General features: G+C 47.7%; 1 protein-coding gene across 5 annotated transcripts in view; it reads left to right on the forward strand.

The window, feature by feature from the left end:
- The first annotated feature begins 3,233 nt into the window (after positions 1-3,233).
- The window catches only part of LOC106592091 (probable JmjC domain-containing histone demethylation protein 2C), a 218,513-nt gene continuing 195,505 nt past the window's right edge, over positions 3,234-26,241 (forward strand). Inside the window, exon 1 of one of the 5 annotated variants that reach the window (XM_045714094.1) lies at positions 3,234-3,602. The gene's annotated coding sequence lies outside the window, so the exon portion shown is untranslated. The remainder of the gene's footprint in view (positions 3,603-26,241) is intronic. The other 4 variants (XM_045714096.1, XM_045714097.1, XM_045714095.1 and 1 more) reach the window with 4 other exon arrangements.

The following is a 26,241-nucleotide window of genomic DNA, read 5'->3' on the forward strand; positions in this document are numbered from 1 at the left end:
TTGTGTACATGGATTTTTATAATGTTTCCATCAATTTGTATTGCAAACCCTCATGCCAAATTGAATCAAAGGCTTTTTATAAATCAACAAAGCATGAGAAGACTTTGCCTTTGTTTTGGTTTGTTTGTCGATTAGGGTGTGCAGGTGACTGTGTGGTCTGTCGTACGATAATTTGGTAAAAGCCAATTTGACATTTGCTCAGTACATTGTTTTCACTGAGGAAATGTACGAGTCTGCTGTTAATGATAATGCAGAGGATTTTCCCAAGGTTGCTGTTGACGCATATCCCACGGTAGTTATTGGGGTCAAATTTGTCTCCACTTTTGTGGATTGGGGTCAAATTTGTCTCCACTTTTGTGGATTTGGGGTGATCAGTCCTTGGTTCCAAATATTGGGGAAGGTGCCAGAGCTGAGGATGATGTTAAAGAGTTTAAGTATAGCCAATTGGAATTTGTTGTCTGTATATTTTATCATTTAATTGAGGATACCATTAACACTACAGGCCTTTTGGGTTGGAGGGTTTTGTATTTTGTCCTGTAGTTCATTTATGGTAATTGGAGAATCCAGTGGGTTCTGGTAGTCTTTAACCCTGGTCGGGCTCATCCCTGTATGCGGACGGACATCCAGCGGACATCCAGCGAAAAATCCTATCGCCATTAGCATAACAAAATTTAATATATATATTTTTTCAAATATAGGACTATGTTATATCGTTTTATAGATACACCTCTCCTGAATCGAACCACGTTGTCCGATTTCAAAAAGGCTTTACAGCAAAAGCAAAACATTAGATTATGTTAGAGGAGTATATCGTAAAAAGTAGCCACATAGCCATTTTCCGACCAACCACATGCATCACAAATAACCAAAAAACAGCTAAATGCAGCACTAACCTTTGACAATCTTCATCAGATGACACACCTAGGACATCATGTTACACAATACATGCATTATTTTGTTCGATAAAGTTCATATTTATATATAAAAACAGCATTTTACATCGGTGCGTAACGTTGACTAACTATTTTCCCTCAAATGCGTCCGTGAAACAGCGCTACAATTTACTAAATTACTATTCGAAAACATTTTTAAAATGTAATATTGTCATTCTAAGATTTATAGATTAGCATCTCTTGAAAGCACCTGCAATGCCAGATTTAAAAATAACTTTACTGGGTAATCACACTTTGCGATAAAAGGGGATGCGATACTCAGAAAAATAGGCTACCGTTACAGGTCAGCTCCATCTTGGAACAATCGCTTATCAAATCTACTCTTGTATACTATTGTCAATAATCCCTTACCTTTGACTATCTTCAGCAGAAAGCACTTCCAGGAATCCCAGGTCCACAACAAATGTATTTTCGTTCGAAAAAGTTAATCCTTTACGTCCCAATAGCTTGTTCTTGTTAGCGTGTTCTGAAGGCTGCACCAAAAGCTCCGTCGGCCGTGGGACTACTCTTTCAATAAAATGCATTTTTTTTAAATTTAGGTTCGTTCAAACATGTCAAACGTTGTATAACATAAATCTTTAGGGCCTTTTTCAACCAGAGCTCCAATAAAATTCAAGGGGGACGATTGCACTTGTCTTTCTAAACGCTTCGAAAGGGAGGGTAGCCAGGGGCGCCGGCGTCATAATGGTGATGGCCCTCCTCATGTGACCACGTTCCACAGCGTCTCATTCAGTCAGTTTTCACAGTAGGAGACTCAAACCACTTTGTAAAGACTGGGGACATCTAGTGGAAGCAATAGGAAGTGCTCAATGAACCATTGCTCACGGTGTGAGTTATAGGCAAAGTGATGAAGTTGCATCCGCAATTCAGAATTCCACATCCTGTTACAATCGGTCTCGGGGGTTTTGACTGCCATATGAGTTCTGTTATACTCACAGACAGTTTTAGAAACTTTAGGGTGATTTCTATCCACAAGTATTAATTATATGCATATCCTAGCTTCTGAGTTTGAGCAGGAGGCCATTTAAAATGGGCACAATTTTTTCAGAAATCGCTGTAGCGCCCCCATCCTAGGCGCACCGTCGAGGTTAATAGTCGATTCTAAGATTTGTATTAGATCATGTATATGTTTTTCTCTCACTGCTCGCTCCTCCCTCTCGCTTTCCCTCTCACGCAGGGGGGCTCTGCAGTGGCTCACTGACCAGCACACACCCCGCACAACGGCAACCACACACACACACACACACACACACACACACCCTCGCAACGCACAACGGCAAACACACACACACACCTCGCAATGCACAACGGCAAACACACACACCCTCGCAATGCACAACGGCAAACACAGACACACATTCCAGGAGTTGAGGAGGGGCTGCAGCAAAACTCTGGTCTGTGTTTGGAAGAAGAGAGGGGTGGGTTGTGTAACATCCTTGTGAAGGATGACACTGACCCAGTTCTAGCAGGAAAGAGAGAGAAGAAGAGGAGAGAGAGATTTCTCTGCTGTTTGTTCTCTCTCTGCTGATGACAGACTGAATAATACTCCTCCACTGTACAGGAACAGAGAGACAGAGCCCCAGAGAGACAGAGCCCCGAGAGAGACAGAGCCCCAGAGAGAGACAGAGCCCCAGAGAGAGACAGAGCCCCAGAGAGAGACAGAGCCCCAGAGAGAGACAGAGCCCCAGAGAGAGACAGAGCCCCAGAGAGAGACAGAGCCCCAGAGAGAGACAGAGCCCCAGAGAGAGACAGAGCCCCAGAGAGAGACAGAGCCCCAGAGAGAGACAGAGCCCCAGAGAGAGACAGAGAGAGAGAGAGAGAGAGAGAGAGAGAGAGAGAGAGAGAGAGAGAGAGAGAGAGATTATTATCTATTTCACTTGCTTTGGCAATGTAAACATATGTTTCCCACGCCAATAAAGCCCGGGGAGGGAGAGAAAGGGGGAGCAAGCAGAACAGGGGGAAGAGTCTATCTCTCTCTTCTCTCCTCACTCTGCATCAGTTCCCCTTTTCTCAGGCACTTAAAATATCTGCCGTGTGGCCGAGCAGGAGGACCGTCTCTCTCTCTCCACAGCCTGACCTCAAGACCAAACCTTGGACTCAGAGAAACACACTTTTTCCTCTTCTCTGTCTCGTCTGTTTACTAAAGCTAGTTTATGGACTGGATCCTCCTGCGTTCTCTAAAGCTAGTTTTATGGACTGGATCCTCCTGCGTTCTCTAAAGCTAGTTTTATGGACTGGATCCTCCCGCGTTCTCTAAAGCTAGTTTTATGGACTGGATCCTCCTGCGTTCTCTAAAGCTAGTTTTATGGACTGGATCCTCCTGCGTTCTCTAAAGCTAGTTTATGGACTGGATCCTCCTGCGTTCTCTAAAGCTAGTTTATGGACTGGATCCTCCTGCGTTCTCTAAAGCTAGTTTATGGACTGGATCCTCCTGCGTTTCTCTAAAGCTAGTTTATGGACTGGATCCTCCTGCGTTCTCTAAAGCTAGTTTATGGTCTGGATCCTCCTGCGTTCTCTAAAGCTAGTTAATGGACTGGGTCCTCCTACGTTCTCTAAAGCTACAGCAGTGTGTTCTGTGGACTGGACATGTGAACATCTGTTTTGGGCTCTTGTCGTTTTCAGCTCAGAGAGAATCACCCCAAGGGAGTGGTAACCACAGCTTTATTTACATAAAGGTCATTTAGCTGTTGTCTTTGTGTTCTGCTGTTCGCTGTCGTGTTTAGTGAAATAACCTCAACCTTTTTAAGAGTTTTGACGCAAACACTTTGGTCCTTTTAAAACCTTCTGTATGGTAGATATTGTGTGCTATAGCTTGTTTTAAAACCTTCTGTATGGTAGATATTGTGTGCTTGTTTAAAAACCTTCTGTATGGTAGATATTGTGTGCTTGTTTAAAAACCTTCTGTATGGTAGATATTGTGTGCTATAGCTTGTTTAAAAACCTTCTGTATGCTAGATATTGTGTGCTATAGCTTGTTTAAAAACCTTCTGTATGGTAGATATTGTGTGCTATAGCTTGTTTAAAAACCTTCTGTATGGTAGATATTGTGTGCTATAGCTTGTTTAAAAACCTTCTGAATGGTAGATATTGTGTGCTGTAGCTTGTTTCCAACATTAAGGCTATAGGTATCGCGGGTACTGGTGTTGTCCTGCCCCTGCTAGCCTGGCTATTGTGATTGTGACGTTTACCTCCCGTTGTGAACGGTTCAGTCTGTGTTGTTTTGGGAAGGCGTGGTCGTTAGAGCCGAAGCGGAGTCTGTCTGCAGGTTGTCTATTAGCTTCCTATCCACCACACAGTCATTATAATGTGTCTAAGTATGGACTGAGCTCTTCCTGGCTAATGTACTTCCTGCGGTACAGGACGTACCAGTAACTCATTTCAGTTCCAAACAGCAACCAACATCACATCAACACTGTAGCTAAATACTCTGAATACTCTACCTGGCCTGTATACTGTACAATATCAACACTGTAGCTAAATACTCTGAATACTCTACCTGGCCTGTATACTGTACAATATCAACACTGTTTCTAAATACTCTGAATACTCTACCTGGCCTGTATACTGTACAATATCAACACTGACTAAATACTCTGAATACTCTACCTGGCCTGTATACTGTACAATATCAACACTGACTAAATACTCTGAATACTCTACCTGGCCTGTATACTGTACAATATCAACACTGTAGCTAAATACTCTGAATACTCTACCTGGTCTGTATACTGTACAATATCAACACTGACTAAATACTCTGAATACTCTACCTGGTCTGTATACTGTACAATATCAACACTGACTAAATACTCTGAATACTCTTAAGATCGACAGCCTGATCAGCTCTATATGATTGAGATGTGCCTTCGCCCTGCGTGAGGCAGATGGTCACACAGAGTTGTAAAACATACGTTCTGAAATTTTACAGGGTAAAGTCTGGGTACATTTCATTAAATATCCAGCCATTTTTATCTCAATATCAAATCACCTTCATGTGATTTTGTTTTCAATTAAATCGGTCAAAAAGAAACAACGGCTTTTTAGCAAAGCGTCATTTCTCAAGGACTGTCTGGGAGTGGTCTGAGTGGGGAGGGGAAAACTGGAAAAACTAGCTTTTATTGGCAGAGGTTTGAAACTCTCTTTCTTATTGGTCTATTAACAAATTGGATTGGATCCAGGGACTGCAGTGACGCCTCTAACACTGAGATGCAGTGCGTTATACCGCTGCGCCTCTCGGGAGCCCGTAATCCGTTCCACCGACCATCATACCATGCTCAAAGTGGCTTTAGGTTACTTGTTGTGTCTTCTAACGTTCAATCTGACAGGACCTGGATGTCTGTCTGCCTGATTTATATAACAAGCCACGGCCAAGTGACTCACGGTCTGTAAGAGCCATCCAGTTTGGAGAACCGGCTGGTGTACCTAATAAACTGTTGACTGCCAGACAATGCCAGACAATGTTCATGAAAATGGAATTTGGCAAAAAAAAAAAGAAATGGAAGGGAGGAAAAAACAGCTTTCTACTGTCTTGCCTGCCAAGGAGTTCTTGTGAGCTCTGGTTTTTCTCATAGAGCAGGAATGTAGAGCTACATGTAGCTAGCTAGCTGGGAACCGGTCACGTTGGGCTCTCATAGAGCAGGAATGTGGAGCTACATGTAGCTAGCTAGCTGGGAACCGGTCACGTTGGGCTCTCATAGAGCAGGAATGTGGAGCTACATGTAGCTAGCTAGCTGGGAACAGGTCACGTTGGGCTCTCTAGAGCAGGAATGTGGTGCTACGTGTAGCTAGCTGGGAACAAGTCACGTTGGGCTCTCATAGAGCAGGAATGTGGAGCTACATGTAGCTAGCTAGCTGGGAACAGGTCACGTTAGGCTCTCATAGAGCAGGAATGTGGAGCTACGGTAGCTAGCTCGCTGGGAACAGGTCACGTTGGGCTCTCATAGAGCAGGAATGTGGAGCTACGTGTAGCTAGCTAGCTGGGAACACGTCACGTTGGGCTCTCATAGAGCAGGAATGTGGAGCTATGTGTAGCTAGCTGGGAACCGGTGAAATTGGCCTCACACATCTCTCTCGCTCTACTGTAGTAACACAAGTCTATTGTAGCTAGGCAACTCAACGTCAGGATTATGATTGCAGACTGTAGTAACACAAGTCTATTGTAGCTAGGCAACTCAACATCAGGATGATGATTACAGACTGTAGTAACACAACAGTCTATTGTAGCTAGGCAACTCAACATCAGGATGATGATTACAGACTGTAGTAACACAACAGTCTATTGTAGCTAGGCAACTCAACATCAGGATGATGATTACAGACTGTAGTAACACAACAGTCTATTGTAGCTAGGCAACTCAACATCAGGTTGATGATTACAGATTAGCTGTGCAAAGCCGACCACAGAAGCAGAACAGAAAGGGAATGCAATATTTTTTGTGAGTGATGCCCAGAGGTTAGTGTAGTTTCAGCCAGTAGTTAGTGATGCTCCAGAGGTTTGTGTAGTTTCAGCCAGTAGTTAGTGATGCTCCAGAGGTTAGTGTAGTTTCAGCCAGTAGTTAGTGATGCTCCAGAGGTTTGTGTCGTTTCAGCCAGTAGTTAGTGATGCTCCAGAGGTTAGTGTCGTTTCAGCCAGTAGTTAGTGATGCTCCAGAGGTTAGTGTAGTTTCAGCCAGTAGTTAGTGATGCTCCAGAGGTTAGTGTAGTTTCAGCCAGTAGTTAGTGATGCTCCAGAGCTTTGTATAGTTTCAGCCAGTAGCTCACTGACAGCTTGGCTGGTCATGTAGAGGACTGGAATATAGAGCTGCACACTGACAGCATGGCTATTCATGTAGAGGACTGGAATATAGAGCTGCTCACTGACAGCTTGGCTGGTCATGTAGAGGTCTGTCTGTGTTCTGTAGGGAGAGACTGATTGTGTGTGTCTGTGTTCTGTAGGGAGGGACTGATTGTGTGTGTTCTGTAGGGAGAGACTGATTGTGTGTGTTCTGTAGGGGAGAGACTGATTGTGTGTGTTCTGTAGGGAGAGACTGATTGTGTGTGTTCTGTAGGGAGAGACTGATTGTGTGTGTTCTGTAGGGAGAGACTGATTGTGTGTGTTCTGTAGGGAGAGACTGATTGTGTGTGTCTGTGTTCTGTAGGGAGGGACTGATTGTGTGTGTCTGTGTTCTGTAGGGAGGGACTGATTGTGTGTGTTCTGTAGGGAGAGACTGATTGTGTGTGTGTGTTCTGTAGGGAGAGACTGATTGTGTGTGTGTGTTCTGTAGGGAGAGACTGTGACCTTCATCAGATAGCAGCGTTCTATTTCCCCCCGGCTGTCGGAACCTTTCACAGGATGATGAAGCCTCGACACACACACACACACACACACTACTTAGCTCTGCATGAGCTGCAGCCCACTCCTTTGCATTCCAGTGCACTCAGCCTTATCAAATATTTACTGTTGAGTTATGGCTGCGGCCCGCTCTGCAAGGGAACGGACAGGGAAGGCTGATGTTGAGGGCTGCGGCCTGCTCTGCAAGGGAACGGACAGGGAAAGCCAATGTTTAGTGCTGCGGCCCGCTCTGCAAGGGAACGTCGGTTTTTAGGGATGCGGCCCGCTCTGCGAGGGAACGGAAGGGGAAGGCCGATGTTTTGGGAATGCTTTGTCTGCCGAGCTGAAGGCTGAATGGACATGCTCTCTCAGAGAAACCGGGGGTCTTTTCCTCCCTGACAGATGAAAGGAGTGTGTGGTGTTTCTCTGCTGTGTTGCTGTGTGTATTCTGAAGGAACACAGCCATTATTACGGCATCCGTCTCTGTCAACACACAGCAGTCTGTGGGAGGCTGTGGTCTGTGGGAGGCTGTGGTCTGTGGGAGGCTGTGGTCTGTGGGAGGCTGTGGTCTGTGGGAGGCTGTGGTCTGTGGGAGGCTGTGGTCTGCTGGGAGGCTGCGGTCTGCTGGGAGGCTGCGGTCCGCTGGGAGGCTGCGGTCCGCTGGGAGGCTGCGGTCCGCTGGGAGGCTGCGGTCCGCTGGGAGGCGGCGGTCCGCTGGGAGGCGGCGGTCCGCTGGGAGGCGGCTGAGGCTGCAGTCTGTACGTGTGCCACTGTGTGTCTTATTACAGGACGGGGAGAAACGGTCATTTGACGGTCAACGTCTAATTTCCTTTAATTTGAAACATGATTACTCTGATCTGAGTCAAACAATACAGCCTTTATGAGAAAGGGATGTTTGGAAGAGGGACTGCAGAAGCAAAGGGAACTGACCCATGCTGTATCCCGTTTTACCAACAGGGATCAGTGCTAGTTAGTACTCTATGCTTTGACAGAGTTGACATTATAGTGGCCATTTTTGTTGCGTCTTGTATTCAAAAGGTATTTAAGACTGTGAGAGATTAGTGTTATTTCTGTCTAACAGATGTGTTCTCTTTATATCAGCCAGGCCTGGTGAACTGTCTGAGGTTTAACAGTGTTTATACTGGTCTGTTTCTCTGTTATCTTCTATGGGCTACTCAACAGCCAGTGTAATCCCGTGGCGCGATATTCAAATACCTCAAAAATGCAAAAACTTCAATTTTCAAACATATGACTATTTTACACCATTTTAAAGATAAGACTCTCGTTAATCTAACCACACTGTCCGATTTCAAAAAGGCTTTACAACGAAAGCAAAACATTAGATTATGTCAGCAGAGTACCCAGCCAGAAATAATCATACACCCATTTTTCAAGCTAGCATATGTCACATAAACCCAAACCACAGCTAAATGCAGCACTAACCTTTGATGATCTTCATCATATGACAACCCTAGGACATTATGTTATACAATACATGCATGTTTTGTTCAATCAAGTTCATATTTATATCAAAAACCAGCTTTTTACATTAGCATGTGACTAGCATTCCAACCGAACACTGCCGGTGAATTTACTAAATTACTCACGATAAACGTTCACAAAAACATAACAATTATTTTAAGAATTATAGATACAGAACTCCTCTATGCACTCGATATGTCCGATTTTAAAATAGCTTTTCGGTGAAAGCACATTTTGCAATATTCTCAGTAGATAGCCCGGCATCACAGGGCTAGCTATTTAGACACCCAGCAAGTTTAGCACTCACCAAAGTCAGATTTACTATAAGAAAAATGTTATTACCTTTGCTGTTCTTCGTCAGAATGCACTCCCAGGACTTCTACTTCAATAACAAATGTTGGTTTGGTCCCAAATAATCCATTGTTATATCCAAATAGCGGCGTTTTGTTCTTGCGTTCAAGACACTATCCGAAAGGGTAAATAAGGGTGACGAGCATGGCGCATTTCGTGACCAAAAATTCTAAATATTCCATTACCGTACTTCGAAGCATGTCAACCGCTGTTTAAAATCTATTTTTATGCCATTTTTCTCGTAAAAAAGCGATAATATTCCGACCGGGAAAGCCTGTATACGTACAAAGAGAGAGAAAATAAATACATCTCCTGCCCTCGTGCACGAGCGTGAGTCTCAGAGTACTCTGACCAGCCACTATCCAAACGCGATAATGTGTTTCAGCTAGAGGCTGCTTCGATATCATTCAGCTTTTTCCCGGGTTCTGAGAGCCTATGGGAGCCGTAGGAAGTGTCACGTTATGGCAAAGATCCTCAGTCTTATATAAAAAGAGCCAAGATGAACAACAACTTGTCAGAGAGGGCGCTTCCTGTTTGGAATCTTCTCAGGTTTTTGCCTGCCATATGAGTTCTGTTATACTCACAGACACCATTCAAACAGTTTTAGAAACTTTAGGGTGTTTTCTATCCAAAGCCAATAATGATATGCATATTCTAGTTACTGGGCAGGAGTAGTAACCAGATTAAATCGGGTACGTTTTTATCCGGCCGTGTCAATACGGCCCCCTAGCCCTAACAGGTTAAATTACTGTGGGAAACCAGGTTATATTACTATGGGGAAACCAGGTTATGTTACTGTGGGAAACCAGGTTATATTACTGTGGGAAACCAGGTTATATTACTGTGGGAAACCAGGTTATATTACTGTTGGAAACCCAGGTTTGTCTTTAAAAGAGAGGTGTGTCTGATCTCTCACTCTCAAAATTCAATTCAAGGGCTTTATTGGCATGGGAAACTCATGTTTACATTGCCAAAGCAAGTTAAATGGGTAATAAGCAAAAGGGAAATAAACAGTAAACATTACACTCAAACTCAGACGTTCCAAAAGAATAAAGACATTTCAAATGTCTTATGATGTTCAAATAATGAAACTACAAAAGTGAAAATAAATATGGGTTGTATTTATAATGGTGTTTGTTCTTCACTGGTTGCCCTTTTTTGTGGCAACAGGTCACATATCTTGCTGCTGTGACATTTCACCCAGTAGATATGGGAGTTTATCAAAATTGGGTTTCTTTAAGAATTCTTTGTGGGTCTGTGTAATCTGAGGGACGTGTGTGTCTCTGTGACCCGACCGCCTCGATTCTGTCTTATGTATCAACATTCGCTATGTTTTTTTATTTTCTTTTTACATTGGATAAAAGCAGAGACTCCGAGCTAGATAATTGTATATATTACACTACAGTTGAGGAACAGTGGCAAAGTAATTCTGCTTTGAAAGTTGATGAACTTTTGAGAAAATGTCCCTTGAATGTTTTGGAACCGACTGGAGAGCTCTTCTTTGTCTCCACCCATTCAGCATCGTTCACACCCCTCTAAGCTTTAACCCCACCCATCTCTTTAAGGATTAACCTGTGAGGCTGTGGACTAAACAACCAACGATTTCAAGACTAAAGGCTGGTTTATACTACTGGTGTGTTCGTACATTTAATCTGGCGTGCCGGAGTGTGGGCCCCGGGGTGTGTGGGCCCCGGAGTGTGGGCCCCAGAGCATTCGTAAACTCAGAGCGTTGTCAGGCCGAGGAGTAGGGTTGATCCGAACGTTCTGACCCAACAGCAGCGACGCTCCCAATATAAGTGGCTAACGTTGGCTAGCTTGCTAGCTACTTCCAGACACATAATGAGCGAGCAGCTCACTCTGGTCGTTTTACCCTGCTGTAGCAGAGATGGTTCGGCTGCTTACGCTTTTGTGCCAACGTTTACTGACACCGGCCATTTTCAAAGGGTGTTGAGTGTTGGTAAATCCGTAAATTATTCTGCACTCTGTCAGACTCAGACGAGAGTGCTCTGAAATCTGAGTAGACAGACAGAGCGAATTTACCAGCTACGTCTATCAACAGTTGTCACAGTGACATTATGAATATTATATTGAAATGGTTACCTGCATAGTGGAGTGTTTTGTTTAGACATGTAGCTAGCTAGCTGAACAATGACCTATAATACCAACTCTTGACGTTACTACCCTGCATGAATCTGCAGGTAGCTAACCAACCAGGTTCTATGTTAGCTAGCTAACATTAGGCTATAGCTAGCTAACATTAGGCTATAACTAGCAATGCAAATGGCTCTGAGGGAGTAATATTACTACACAGATCATACATGTAATGTTAGCTAGCGAGCCAGCCAGCTAACGTTAGCTAGCTAACAGTACGCTTTAACTTGCCATTGTACTCGCTGTCTCTCTCTCTTGCTGTCTCTGTCGCTCTGTCTCTCTCTGGCTTTCTCTGGCTGTCTGGCTCTCTCTGGCTGTCTGGCTCTCTCTGGCTGTCTGGCTCTTTCTGGCTGTCTGGCTCTCTCTGGCTGTCTGGCTGTCTCTGGCTGTCTGGCTCTGTCTGGCTCTCTCTCTCTCTCTCTCTCTCTCTGGCTCTCTCTCTGGCTCTCTCTGGCTCTCTCTCTGGCTCTCTCTCTGGCTCTCTCTCTCTCTCTCTGGCTCTCTCTCTCTGGCTCTCTCTCTCTCTGGCTCTCTCTCTCTCTCTCTGGCTCTCTCTCTCTCTCTCTGGCTCTCTCTCTCTCTCTGGCTCTCTCTCTCGCTGTCTGGCTCTTCTCTCGCTGTCTGGCTTCTCTCGCTGTCTGGCTCCTCTCGCTGTCTGGCTCTCTCTCGCTGTCTCTCGCTGTCTGGCTCTCTCGCTGTCTCTCGCTGTCTGCTCTCTCGCTGTCTCTCGCTGTCTGGCTCTCTCGCTGTCTGGCTCTCTCGCTGTCTGGCTCTCGCTGTCTCTCGCTGTCTGGTTCTCTCTCTCTCGCTTCTCGCTGTCTGGCTTCTCTCTCGCTTCTTTCTCGCTGTCTGGCTCTCTCTCTCGCTTCTCTCTCGCTGTCTGGCTCTCTCTCTCGCTTTTCTCGCTGTCTGGCTCTCTCTCTCGCTTCTTTCTCGTGTCTGGCTTTCTCTCGCTTCTTCTCGCTGTCTGGCTCTCGCTCTCTCTCTCGCTGTCTGGCTTTCTCTCTCGCTCTCTCGCTGTCTGGCTCTCTCTCTCTCGCTGTCTGGCTCTCAATTCAATTCAATTCAATTCGCTTTATTGGCATGACGTAACAATATACATATTGCCAAAGCTTATTTTGGATATTTACAATATAAAAATAAATAAAAATGAGAATCAAATATTGTCAACGGGACAACAGTAACAACAATAACCAAGGGTCAAAATAACCAACACATTCAACAATAACAATGATCATACAGTAGAGGACATGTGTAGGTTTATTGGTCTGTCAGACACTGTCCTCAACTTATGGCAGGCAGCAATGTAGTGCGCGCCAACCCACAGCTCTCTGCGTCCTCCCCAACAGGACGGGTAGCCTATCCTCATCAGAGAGGTCTGTGAAACCTTGAATAAGGGTTTCAAATTTGGGGAAATGACACTCTCTAATTGTTTTATATTTTTGACATTTTGTCAGGAAATGCAGCTCCGTCTCAGGTTCTGCTGTGGTGCAGTGGTTGCACAGCCTTTCCTCTACAGGGAGCCAGGGTTTCCTGTGTCTACCCTTCTCAATGGCAAGGCTGTGCTCACTGAGCCTGTACTTTGTCAAGGTTTTTCTAAGGTTTTGATCAGTAACCATGGTCAAATATTTAGCCATAGTGTACTGTCGATTTAGGGCCAGATAGCACTGCATTTTGCTTTGTGTTTGTGCTTGTGTTTCCCAATAAACAATGTAGTTTTGTTTTGACTGTGTTGTAATTTGGTTTATTCTGATTGATTGGATGTTCTGGTCCTGAGGCTTCAGTGTGTTAGTAGAACAGGTTTGTGAACTCAGCCCCAGGATCAGCTGGATGAGGGGACTCTTTTCTTTGTTCAGCTCTTGGCATTGCAGGGGCTTGGTAATGATATGAGAGGGGGTCACTGTATTTTAGATGTTTCCAAAACTTAATTGCTCTTTTTGAGTTTTTATTATTAGTGGATATTGGCCTAATTCTGCCCTGCATGCATTGTTTGTAGTTTTCCTCTGGACACGTAGGAGAATCTTACAGAACTCTGCATGTAGGGTTTCAATGGGGTGTTTGTCCCATTTGATGAAATCTTGTTTTGCAAGTGGACCCCACACCTCGCTGCCATAAAGTGCAATTGGTTCAATGACATATTCAATTAGTTTTAGCCAAATTTTAATAGGTATTTCAATTTGAATCTGCTTTTTAATGGCGTGAGAATGCCCCGCGTGCTTTCTCTCTCAGTTCATTCACTGCCTCATTAAGGTGTCCAGTTGAGCTTATTTTTAAACCTAAGTAATTGTAGTGTGTACAGTACTCTATATTTTGTACCAATTGAGAACTTTGGTCTAATTCCCCGAGATCTGGATCTTCTCGGAAAATCATTATTTTAGTCTTTTGGGGTTTACTGCAGGGCCCAGGTCTGGCAGTACTGCTCTAGCAGGTCCAGGCTCTGCTGTAGGCCAGGTGCTGTGGGTGACATCAGGCATAGGTCATCTGCGAAGAGTAGGCATTTAACTTCTGAATTGTGGAGACTAACACCAGGGGCTGAGGATTTTCTAGAATAGTGGCCAATTCGTTAATGTAAATATTGAATAGTGCAGGGCTCAGATTGCAACCCTGACGAAGGCCCCACCCCTGGTTAAAGAATCTCTGTTCTTTTCTTACCAATTTTAATGCTGCACGTATTGCCAGTATACATTGATTTAATTATGTCATATGTTTTACCCCCTACACCACTTTCAATAACTTTGTAGAACAGTCCTGTATGCCAAATAGAATCAAATGCTTTTGGAAGTCGATAAAGCAAGCTATATTTTGGTATTATTTTTGGTGGACATGTTTATCTATCAGGGTGTGTAAGGTGTAAATAGATCAGTTGTGCGATGTTTTGGTATAAATCCAATTTGGCTTTACTCAAGACATTGTGCTTATTAGAAGTTTAGAACTCTTACATTGATGATACTACAGAAAACCTTCCCCAGGTTACTGTTCACACAAATGCCTCTGTAATTGTTAGGGTCAAATTTGTCTCCGTTTCTAAAGATTGGGGTTATGAGTCCTTGATTCCAGATGTCAGGGAAATAACCTACACTCAGGATCAAATTAAACAGTTTTAATATAGCCAATTGAAATTTTGCACTAGTGAGTTTGAGCATCTCATTTAGGATGCCATCAGGTCCGCATGCTTTTTTAAATTTGAGAGCCTGAAGTTTCTTATAGAGCTCCTGGTCAGTAATTGGGGAGTCCAATGGGTTTTGATTGTCCTTTATAGCTTTTTCTAATCCATTCAACTTCTCATGGATTTGGCGTTGTTCGCGCTTTGTGTCAATTTGAACGGTGTTGTAGAGTGTTTTGAAATGGGTTGTCCATATGTCACCATTTTGTATCGCTAATTCCTCTTGTTTAGATTTTTTAGTTTTTTCCAATTTTGCCAAAAGTTTTTTGTGTTTATGGACTCTCAATTAGGTGTCAGCTGCTTGCTGTTGTACTGTGCTTTTTGGTTCTGAGTGTACGTTTATAGAGTTTTAAAGTCTCACAGTAATGAAGGCGTAATTCACCATTATTTTGGTCTCCGTGCTTTTGGTTGGATAGTGTTCTAAGTTTTTTCCTTATAATTTTACAATCTGCATCAAACCAGTTGTCATCTGCGATTTTTTTAGTTTTGTTTTTATCAATTTCAATTGTGCTTCTTTTGCCGCTTGCCTGAATATATAGTTGATGTTTCGTATTGCTAGATTGATGCCTTCTTTACTGTGAGTGAATGGTATCCAGAAAGTTATCTAAGAGTGTTTGGATATTTTGGTTCCAGGTTGCTTTCTGGTATTCTTCTGTGCTGTTTTGGGCCCATCTGTATGAATTTCTGATGTTGTACAGCTTACTGGGCTGTGAATGTGTGGTTGTTTCCATGTCTGTTCTTGTGAGGAACAACGTAATTTGGCTGTGATCAGACAGAGGTGTTAGTGGCTTGACAGTGAATGAGCTGAGAGAGAAAGGGTCCATGTCTGTGATCATATAGTCTACTGTACGTGGCCAAGAGGTGAGCAGTAGGTGAATCTCCCCAAAGAGTCCCCCAGTAACCTACCATTGACAAAGTACAGACCCAGGCTTCTACAGAGCTGCAAAAGATCCCTTCCGTTTTTGTTGACGAAGTGCTGTCACTGTTGTTTCTATGGGGGAGATTAAGACAGTTAGAAACAGTATGGCCTGTAATAAAGCTGTCCCCTCGTGTGCTCTAGATCAGGTAGTGTTCCTGGCGCGCATTTGTGTCCCCACAGATGAGCACATTTCCTGGGCCTGGAAATGGCACGTCTCTTCCTCAAGGGTGGGAAGATCTCCTCTGAGTAATATGGGGATTCTGAGGGGGGGATATATATTGCACAAAGGAACACATCTTTTTCTGTCAGTACAAGTTCTTTTTAGTTTTAACCAAATGTGGTATTTGCCAATTTTGAGAGGATCAATTAGATTTTGTAGTTCGGATTTGTACCAAATGATCAATCCTCCAGAGTCTCTGCCTCTATTGACAGAGCTGTGTTTCTGTGACGGCACAATGACCTCTCTGTAGCCTGTGGGACAGTGAGTGACAACGTCAGCCTTACACCATGTCTCCTGCAGAATGATGACATCAACATCTTTAAGATTTTTGTTGAACTCCAGTGCTAAACTCTTCAGACCAAAGGTTGATGAGTTTAGGCCCTGGATGTTCCACATGCTAACTGATAGTGATTTCATGTTGCAAAAAGAAAGAATAGCAGTCAGAAACACAGTAACTATTAACTAATAAGTTGTTAAGAGTGAGATAAACAGGATATCAGCTAACATTTATTCTGTTATTCTGTTAAATATTCCTATTCATTGAACAAGTAAATTCTAGTACAATAGGTGTGTGTGTGTGTGTGTATGTGTATGCGTCCATGGGTGTTTAGTGCAGTTTAGTGCAGATGTATTGGAGGAGCTGTTTAATCTCACTTAATCCTACAGGGTTCTCTGTCCTCTGACGACCTCCGCGTAGCTGGCTGGTCCTGCTGTTGGGCCCTGTGAGGTGGAGGTGGGCCAGGTCTGGGCCGTGGGACTTCCTCTCTGGTCGGGTAGGGGTGGTGGTCTGGTGCGGGATAATAGGCTGGGCCCGGTCTGGTCTGGCTAAGCCGATGGAAGTGGTGATGCTCTGGGGTGGGTGGGGCCTGTGGGTGCACTGGGTCTGGTGTGGCGTTGAAGGGCCTGGGGCTCCTTGGTGGTGCAGTGGTCTGGTAGGGGTCTCTGGTGGTCCTCTGTCCAGTACAGCATGGGGTGTTTGTCTACCAAGTGCCACGTCCTTTAGAGACTTGGCAAACATCCCTACTGTCTGCTTCCTCAGGTGGGAGTGGTCGGTAGAGGCTCCTGGGGTGATTGTTGGGTGGTGAGCAACGTGCGTTCGGGAGTAGGCCACACCCTCTGGTGATGTCGGCGTTGACTTTCTGAATAGTACGGGGATGAAAGTCTTTGCGGGCGGCAGAGTGGAGATGGTGATGTGGGAGTTGGGGAACAACTCAGAGGCCCTCTCTGCTACTCTGCTGACCAGGCTGCCTACTCTCTCCTGTTCCTCTCGCGAGGTTGTTGGTGCCGGTGTGAATAATAATGTGGCCTGTGTGCCAAAGTCAGGCTGGGACAGGATGTGGAGTGCATCTTGTGTTTTTGGGCACCATATTTTGCACACCTTGTGTTGGGGGAAGAGTTTATCTTCTTGGATGAATTTCCCATTTGAGTCAATGAGGATGGCCACCTCAGAGGGTTTTGCCAGATTAGGTGTTTACGGTCTGGGGCTGGAGTACACAGGGCCTGTGTCATGGAGGGGGGGGGGGGTGTGTCAGGGGGCAGAGAGCCTCTCTGTAGTAGGGTCTCTATTTGGGCCTCTTTGTTGACTGGGTGTGGGTAGAGTGTTGCTCGGTATGGGGGATTGTGGGTAAAGGTGGGTCAGTGGGGTTGTTAGGGGTGGTGAGGGGCTGCAGCTTCTCTCTGGGAGTCTCTACAGTCTGTTCTCTCTGTGCTGTAGCACCCTCTTGATGACAGACAACTCCTTTGCCATCTCCTCCTTTACCTGCACTAGCTCTCTCCTTATGGTGGCCTTTACCTCCTCAAGAGCTGTGGTAAGGCTCTCTCTCAGCTCCTGGACAGAGTTCTTCAGCTGGGTCCGCACTGGTTGATCTGGTCCTGTAGAAGCTCTGTGTCTGGGCTGGTGTGGTGTAGCTGGGGGCTGCTCCTTCAGCTCAGTAATCTATACCTCTACACAGCCTGCCTGTCTCTCAACAGGCTGATGGTAGTGTGGTCTTGGCTCTGGTGGTTGTAGGCAGGCAGGGGGAGGATAGTCCTGCTGTTGGGGTGCCTGAGGTGAGGGGAGAGGTCGGGTGCTGTCCTTTTTTTTGCTTTCTGCTATCTTCCTTAGAGTGGGGGAAGTCCTGCACGAACAGAGCTGAGTGCAGCCTCACTGCCCCTGGACCATGATAGTGCCGTTCTGATACATGTTTACCGTCAGAAACCTGTTTTCCTGGTCCTTATCGCTGTCCTCAAAAATATGGATTTGCCTCCCTTGCAGATGCCTTTCTTCGTGGTATAGCTGAAATGCCTGGTTACAGCTGTATGCCAGGCAGTAGTGTGGTCTGTGTAAAATAACAGGTTTGTAACAGTCCCGTTTTGTGAGCAGTCGGCGAACAAAGTTTCTGGGTTCTCCTCAGAATTCTGTGTTTAAAGTTGATTCTTCCCTTCTCTGATTTGATTTCTGCTGGTATTCAAAAACAACGGCGTAAAATCTCTGTCTCTGCCGTTGCTGTGCGCTAGCGCTGCCTCAGTGGCCATGTTGCCATGGTTACCACCAGTAAACGGTTAGGGCTAGACGATAAGCTAGCTGACAGATTTGAATTTGGCTAGCTACCACGATGAAGATTGGTCTTTTAATTCACCTCTGTCAATCTTTTCCTCCTGTGTTGATCTTCAGTTGTACAATTTGATTACCTATACATTTTTTGCTAATTTAGTCATGTTAATCTCGCTCTTAACAACCGAAAGTTATAACAAGTCAGGAGCTGTTCTTCTGCATGACTTCTCTCTCTCTCTCTCTCTCTCTCTCTCTCTCTCTGGCTTTCTCTTTCTCTCTCTCTCCGTCTGGCTTTCTCTCTCTCTCTCTCTCTCTCTCTCTCTCTCTCTCCTGTCTGTCTTCTCTCGCTGTCGGCTCTCTCCTCCCTCTCGCTGTCTGGCTCTCTCTCGCTGTCTGGCTCTCTCGCTGTCTGGCTCCTCGTCGCTCTCTCTCGCTGTTCCGCTGTCTGGCTCTCTCTCGCTGTCTGGCTCTCTCTCTTCGCTGTCTGGCTCTCTCCTCTCGCTGTCTGGCTCTTCTCTCTCTCGCTGTCTGGCTCTCTCTCTCTCTCTCGCGTTGTCTGGTCTCTCTCTCTCTCTCTCGGCTGTCTGTCTCTCTCTCTCTCTCGCTGTCTGGCCTCTCTCTCTCGCTTCTGGCTTTCTCTCTCTCGCTGTCTGGCTCTCTCTCTCTCTCTCTCGCTGTCTGGCTCCTCTCTCTCTCTCTCGCGCTCTCTCTCTCCCTCGCTGTCTGGCCTCTCTCTCTCTCTCTCTCGCTGTTCTCTCTTCTCTCTCTCTCTCTCTTCGCTGTCTGGTTCTCTCTCTCTCTCTCGCTGTCTGGTTCTCTCTCTCTCTCTCTCGTGCTTGTTCTCTCTCTTCGCTGTCTGCTCCTCTCTCTCTCTCTCTGCTTCTCTCTCTCTCTCTCTGTTGGCTCTTCTCTCTCTCTCGCTGTCTGTCTGTCTCTCTCTCTCTCTCTCGCTTGTCGGCTCTCTCGGTCGTCCCTTCTCGCTGTCTCTCTCTCTCTCTCTCGCTGTCTGGCCTCTCTCTCTGTCTCTCTCTCTCTCTCTCGCTGTCTGGCTCTCTCTCTCTCTCCTCTCTCTCTCTCTGTCTGGCTCTCTCTCTCTCTCTCTCGCTGTCTGGCTCGCTTTCTCTCTCGCTGTCTGGCTCTGCTCTCTCTCTCTCTCGCTGTCTGTGCTCTCTTCTCTCGCTCGTCTGTTCTCTCTCTCGCTGTCTGGCTTCTCTCTCTCTCTCTCGCTTCTCTCTCTCTGGCTTCTCTCTCTCTCTGGCTCTCTGTCTCTCTCTCTCGCTCCTCCTGTCTGGCTCTCTCTCTCTCTCTCTCTCTCTCTCTCTCTCTCTTCTCTCTCTCTCTCTCTCTCTCTCTCTCTCGCTTCTCTGCCTCTCTGGCTCTCTCTCTGCTCTCTCTTCTCTCTCTCTGGTCTCTCTCTCTGGTTCTCTCTCTCTGGCTCTCTCTCTGGCTCTCTGGCTCCTCTCTCTCTGGCTCTCTCTCTCTCTCTCTCGCTGTCTGGCTCTTCTCTCTCTCTCTCGCTGTCTGGCTCTCTTTCTCTCTCTCTGGCTCTCTCTCTCTCTCTCTCTCTCTCTCTCTCTATCTGGCTCTCGCTTCTCTCCGTCTCTCTCGCTGTTCTGGTTCTCGCTTTGTCTCTCTCTCTCTCTCTCTCTCTGGCTCTCTCTCTCTCTCTCTCTCGCTGTCTGGCTCTCTCGCTGTCTGGCTCTCTCTCTCTCTCTCTCTCTCTCTCTCTCTCTCTCTCTCTCTCTCTCTCTCTCTCTCTCTCTCTCTCGCTGTCTGCTCTCTCTCTCTCTCTCTCTCTCTCGCTGTCTGGCTCTCTCTCTCTCTCGCTCTCTCTCTCTCTCGCTGTCTGGCTCTCTCTCTCTCTGGCCCTGTCTGTCTCTCTCTGGCCCTCTCTGTCTGGCTCTCTCTCTCTCTTCTGGTCTCCTGCTGTCTGTCTCGTCGTTGTCTGGGTCTCGCTGCTCGGTCTTCTGCTCGCTGTCCGGCTTCTGGCTTTGCTTTCTCGCTGTCTGGTCTTCCCCTGGTTCTCTCTGCGTCCCTCTCTCTCGCTGTTGCTCTCTCCTTCGCTGTCTGGCTTCTCTCGCTTGTCTGGTTTGCTCTCTCGCTGTCTGGCTCTCTCTCTTCGCTGTCTGTCTTCTCTTCTCGCTGTCTGCTCTCCTCTTCGTTGTCTCTCTCTCTCTCGCTGCTGCCTTCTCTTTCTTCTCCTCGCTGCGGTCTCTCTCTCTCTCTCTCTGGCTCTCTCTCTCTCTCTCTCTCTCGCCGCTCTCTCTCTCTCTCTCTCTCTTCGCTCTCTCTCTCTCTCTCTCTCTCTCTTCTCCTCTCTCTCTCTCTCTCTCTGCGCCTCTCTCTCTCTCTCTCTCTGTCCTCTCTCTCTCTTCTGCCCTCTCTCTCTCTCTCTGGCTCTCTCTCTCTCTCTCCCCTCTCCTCTCTCTCTCTCTCCTGTCTCTCTCTCTCTCGCTGTCTTCTCTCTCGCTCTCTCTCTCTCCTGCCTCCTGTGCTCCTTCTGGGTTCTGTCTTGTTGTGGTGGGGTGCTCGTCTGGCGGTTTGGGCGCGGGGTTTCCGGTTGGCTTCGTCGTTGTCGGTCGCTCTGCGCTCGCGCCCTCGGTTTGGTTCTCGGCTCCCCGTCGGTGTGTTGCGCTTCTGCGCGTCCCTCCTGCCGTCCCCCCCCCCCCTCTCGTTTTTTGCTCGCTCGCTGTCCGTCGGTTTGTTGTTGGTCTATTGCGCTGGTTTCTGGTTTCGCTGTTGGGCTTGGTGTCTGTTCTTCGCCGTGTTTTCTCTTGCTGCCGTGCTCCTTCTGTTCTCTCGGTCCCTCCTCCGCGGTGTTTCTTCGTCGTTCTTGCTCGCTCTTCGCTTTCGTACTTCTTTCTGCCCTTTTCCGTTTCCTTGTCTGGTTTTCTCTGTGTTGTTCTCCTTTCGTGGGTTTTTCTCGTTTCCCGGTTGTTCCTTTGTTGGTTTTGGTTTTTCTCTTCTGGGTTTTGTTTCTGCCTCCGTTCTCTGGTTTCTTCTGGCTCGTGCCTGGGGGGCCTCCCCTCTCCCCCCGCTGTCCGGTTTTCTCTCTCTCGCTGTCCGGCTTCTCTCTCTCTCTCTGCTCCCTCTCACTCCGGCCTGTGGTTTCTTCGTCCCCCCGGCTTCTCCCTTCTCTCTCCTGTCTGGTCTTCTCGCTGTCTGGCTTTCTCTCTCTCTTCGCTGTCTCGGTTTTCTCTCCCTCGGCTTTTCTCCTCGCTGCTCGGGTTTTCTCTCCCGCTTCCCTCTTCGCTTCGGGTTCTGTCTGTCTGTCGCGCCTCGTCGGCCCCCTCTGTGGTCGGCTCTCGCTGGTTGGCCTTCCGCCCGTTGGCCCTCGGGTCTCGCCGTGCTTCTTCGCTGGTTGCTTGCTTGGTTCTTCGCGTCGGCTCTCCCCGCTTCGTCGGTTTCTCTCGCCGTCTGGTTCTCTCTCTCCCGCTGTTGGTCGGGGTTCTTGCCCTTCCTTTCGCTTGGGTTGCTCTCCTCGCTGTTCTCTTCTCCCCGCGTCCGGCTCCCCCTGTGGCTTTCTCTCTCGCGTCGGGTTTTTGGTTTTTCTCTCTCGGGTGGTTTTCTTCTGTGTTGTTTTCTCGGTGTGGTGCCTCCTGCGGTTTTCGGTTCTTTGGGTTCCTTTGTCGTCTTTGTGCTCCCTCGCTGTCTGGCCCCCGTTCCTCCCCCTCTCCGCCTCCCCCCCGCGCTTTCCCGCCTCGCCTCTGCTCCGCTTCTCCGCTGGCTTCGGTCGTCGCGTCGGCGGTGGTCTCTGGTTCGCCTTGTGCTGTTGGCTTTCACTGTCGTCGTCTTTCTTCTCTCTCTCTCTCTCTCCACTCTGTTTTTGTTTTGGTTCCCTCTCTCTTCCCTTCTCGTTTGCGGTTTCTCTCCCGGCCGAGCTTCCCCCCGTCCGGCTTCCCCCCCCCCCTCTCGTGGTTTTATCGCGTTGGTCGCCCGGCTGCTCCTTCGCTCTTCTCTCTCTTCTCTCCCGCTTGGTTCTCGCTGTTCTCTCTGGCTGTGCTTTCTGTCGCTGGGTCACTTCGCTTGCTGCGGCTTTCTGCTTTCTGCGGCCTCTCTCTCGCTTGTCTGGTTTTCTCGCTTCTCTTTGGCTCGCTTCTCTGGGTTGGCTGGTTTTTTCTCGTCGGCCTGCGCTCCTCTGCCGCTCTCCGGTTGTGGTCGGGGCCTGCTCTGGGCGTTCGGGTGGCTGGATGTTCGGCTGTCTGGTTCTCGTGGTTTTCGGTGCGGTGCCTCGGGCCCGGGTTCCTGTCGGCTCTCTCTCGCGTGCTTTCTCTCTCGCGTGGTTCTCTCTCTTCGCTGTCTGGGTCTCTCCCGATGTCGGCCGGGTTCGCGTAGCACCCCCCGCCCCCCTCTCTCTCTCTGGACGCTTCTCTGGGCGTTTCTTTTTCCTCTCTCTCCGCGTTCTCTCTCTACGCTCTCCGGTCTTCCCTCCTCTCTCTCTGGCTCTCCCCTCTCGTTTGTTGGCTTCTGCTTTCTCTCGCCGTCCGCTCTCTCTCTTCAGCTTTCTCCTCTCTCTCTCTCTCGCCTTTGCTCCTGGGCTTTGTTGGCTCGCGCTGACCGGCTTCTCTCGCTGTCTGGCTGGTGGTTGTTGCCCCTCGCTGGTCGGGGTGCCGCTGTCATCTCTCGTCGCTGGTCCTTCGCTCGTTGCTTTTCGGCTTCGGCAGGCTGGGTCTCGCTGTTGGCCTTCCTTCCGCCGTTCGTTTCTTCGCTGGCTTTCTCTCCTCGTGGTTTCTCTCCTCGCTTGCGGTTTCCTCGTTCTTGTTCTTCTTCTGGCTCTCTCTTCTCCTCGGTGTCTGGTCGCTTCGGCCTCTTCCTGGCTGCTCTTCCCTCGTCTGGCTTTTCTCGCTTCTCTCTCGCCTTGCTGTCTGGTTTCTCTTCGCTTCCGCTGTTCCTTCGTTGTCGTCTCCTCTGTTCGCTCCCCTTTTCTTCTGGTCTGGGTTTTGTGTCTCTCTTTCGTTCGGTTTCTCTCGGTCTCTCCTCTTGGTTTTCCGCGCCTTCTCTGGTTTCCCTGGTTTCTCTCTCGCGTGTTCTCTCTCCGTTATTTTCTCTTCTCCTGGTCTGGGTTCCCCGTCTGCTGTCTGGTTTCTTTCGTCCGGTTTTTTCTTCTGGGTCTTCTTCTCTGGTTTTCTCTCTGGGTCTCTCTGTGCCCTGGTTTTCTGGCTCCCGCCTCTCCATTTGCCCTCGGGTCGGGTTCTCGCTCTTGCTTTCTTCGCGCTCTTGTGCCCGTGCTCTGTTGCTCTCGGCTTCCCGCTCTGTCGGGTTTTCTTTCTCCTCGGCTGTGGGTTCTCTCTCTCGCTTGGTCTCCTCTGTCTGGTCCCCCCCTCGTCCTCTGGCTTCTTTCTCGTTTGCCCTTTCGTCTGGGTTCTCTCTCTCTCTGCGTCTTCTCGGTGGCCCTCGCCCGGCTTCTTGGCTTGGGCGGTCCCTTCGCCTTCTGTCCCGTCTCGCTTCTCTTGGCCTGTAGGGCTGCTGGGTCTTGGTCCCTCCGGCCCGCGGGTTTGGTCGGTGCGTTGCTTTCGTCTGGTCTCTGGCTGTCGTGTCCTGGTTGCTCGTGTTGGTTTCTCGTTTGTGCGGGGGTTGTTGGGTCTCTCCTCGGTCTGTCGGTTTCCTCCCGTGTTGGTTCTCGCGTGTTGGGGTTTTCCCCCCCTTATCTTTTCTTCGCTTGCTGTGCTTTCTTCGCCCTCGTCGGCTCTTCGTTCCTCTAGCCTGATTCTCCTGAACTTTCTCTCTTTCGCTCTTCTTCTCTTCTCTCTCTCTCGTTGTTGTTTGTGCTCTTTGCCGTTTTTTCTCTCTGTTCCTGCTGTCATTTGGTTTTTGCTGTGTGGGTTTGGTGGTTTGCTTGTTGGATTTCTGGTTTTTTCGCTTGTCTGGTTTGGCTGGTTGTTTGGGCTGGTTTTGTATTGCTGATATTTTTTGGTGGTTTGGGGTGCTGGTGTTGTTGGTTTCTCTCTCTCGTGTCTGGGTTCATTGTCTGGTTCTTTTGTCTGTCTCCCCCCTTTGCTTCGTGTCTGGCTTTCTGCCTCGTTGTCTGGTTTCGCTTGTCTGGTTTGTTGTCGTTGGTCTGGGTTGCTGGTTTGGCTGCTTGCTCGCCTGTCTGTTGATTTTGATGTTGTGCATTCGTGTTGGTCATTTCTGCATTTCGCTGTGGTTTCTCGCTGTGGTTTTTGTGGTTCCTTGCCGAGTTTCTTCCTTCCCGTTGTCTGGTTTCTCTCTTCTTTTCGTTGTCTCGTTCCCGTTTTTGTCTTTTTCTCGCTTTTTCCCTCTTGGGGTTTGCTTCTCTCGCTTGTCTGGTTTTCTCTCTCCTCTGCTCTGGTGTCTGGTTTAACTTCTTTCTTGGTTATGGTTTTTTCTGTCTGGTTTTTCTTGCCAGTTTTGGGTTTTCCTTCCCTGGCTCTCCCCCCCCCCCGCTTGTCTGGTCTCTTTCTCTCCTCTTCTTGGCTGTCTGGCTCTCTCTCTCCGTCGTTCTTGTGTTTACTGGTTGGGGTTTCATTTTGGGGTTTCGTTGTGGTTTGCTTGTCTGGTGTTTCGCTGTTGGTTTTATTTCGGTTTCTGGTTTTGGCATCACTTTGTTTCTGTTGGTCTTCTCTGTCGGTTTTCTTTTCTTGTTGGTTGCTTGTTGGTATTTTCTTCCTCGGTGGGTTCTCTTCTTCGTTGTTGGTCTTTTTTCTTGGGGGTGCTTCGTCTGGCTGTCTTTTCGTTGTTTTTTTCGCTTTTTTTTCTTTTTTCCTGATTCGCTTTGGTTTTTCCTCGCTGTTGGCTTTCTCTCCCGCTGTCTGGTCTCTCGCTGGCGTTGCTTCTTTTTTCTTCTTTCGTTTGTTTCTTCTGGCTGGTTTCGGATCTCTCTTGCTTGTGGGTTTGTCCTTCGCGGTGTGTTCCCCATTATTTTTCTTCTGTTCTCTCTTCTCTCTCTCTGTGTGGTTTTTTCTCGCTCTCGCTCGCTCTCTTCGCTTTCTCTCTGTCGCTGTCTGGGTTTTCTTCATCTTGGTATGGTCTTCTGGTGGGTTTTTAATTGTCTGGTTTTCATGTTCTGCGGTCTGCTCTCGCTGGTTGTCTTGCCTCGCTTTGTCTGGGGGCTTTGGTTTCGCTTGTTCACTTGTCGGTTTCGTTGTCTGGCTGGTTTCGCTGTGTCTGGCTCTCGTGGTTCTTCTCGCTTGTCTGGTTTTTTTTGGCTCTCGCTTGGTTTGGCTCTCTGCCTCGCTTGTCTGGTTTTGGTCTGGTTTCCTGTTTGCCTCTCTCTTCACTGTGTATTTCTCTCTTCGCTTGTTCGGTTTCCTTTCGCTTGTCTGGTTCTCTCTCTCTCGCTGTCTGGTTTTCTCTTCTTCGCTTGTTCATTTTCTTCTCGCTTGTCTGGTTTTCTTCCGCTGTCTGGCTCTTTCTCTCGCTTGTCTGGTTTCCTTTCTCTCTTTATTGTTGGCTTTCTCTCTCGCTTGTCTGGCTTTCTTCGTTGTTGGTTTCTTTTTCGCTGTCTGGTTTCTTCTCTTCGCTTGTTAATTTTCTCTCGTTTGTTATTTTCTTTATTTACACTCTTCTCATGTCTGGTTTGTCTTTCTCTGGTTTTCTCTCTCCCCGGTTTTCCTCTCTCTCTACGCCTTCCCTTCTCTCTTGGCGCTTTCTCTCTTCTCTCTCCCTCTTCTCTCTCTCTACGCTTTCTTCTCTCTTACGCCTTCTCCCCTCGGTGGCCCTCTCTCTGGCTTCTTTCTCTCTCTGGCTCTCGTTGTCTGGCCTTCTGCTTGTCGCTGCCCCTCGTTGTTCTTCTTTTTGTCGTTGTCTCTCTCGTCCCTTTTCTCTCTCTCGCCCTTCCTGTCTGGTGTTCTGTCCTCTCTTCATGTCGTCCTCTTGCTCTCTCTTTTTTCTTTCGCTTTCTCTCTCTTTGTTTCTTTCTCTCTCGTTTGTCGGGTCCTTTTTCCCGTCGTCTGACTTTGCTGTCTGCTGCCGCTGCGTGTTCCCCTCCTTTTTGCTTTTGTCTTTCTCTTTGCCTTCTGATTGTCTGTCCTTCTCTCTCTGTCTCCTTCCCCCGCCCCGCGTCTGCTTTCTTTATCTCTCTTGTCTCTTGTGTGGCTTCCCCTTTTGTTTTTTTTCTCCCTCGTGGCTCTCCCCCCTTCTCTCCCGGTTGTAACCGTTCGTCCTGTGTGGGGTCGTGTTTTGTTGTTTCTCTTCTTCCT

The sequence above is a fragment of the Salmo salar genome, unplaced genomic scaffold, assembly GCF_905237065.1.
Source record: "Salmo salar unplaced genomic scaffold, Ssal_v3.1, whole genome shotgun sequence".
Lineage (NCBI taxonomy): Eukaryota > Metazoa > Chordata > Actinopteri > Salmoniformes > Salmonidae > Salmo > Salmo salar.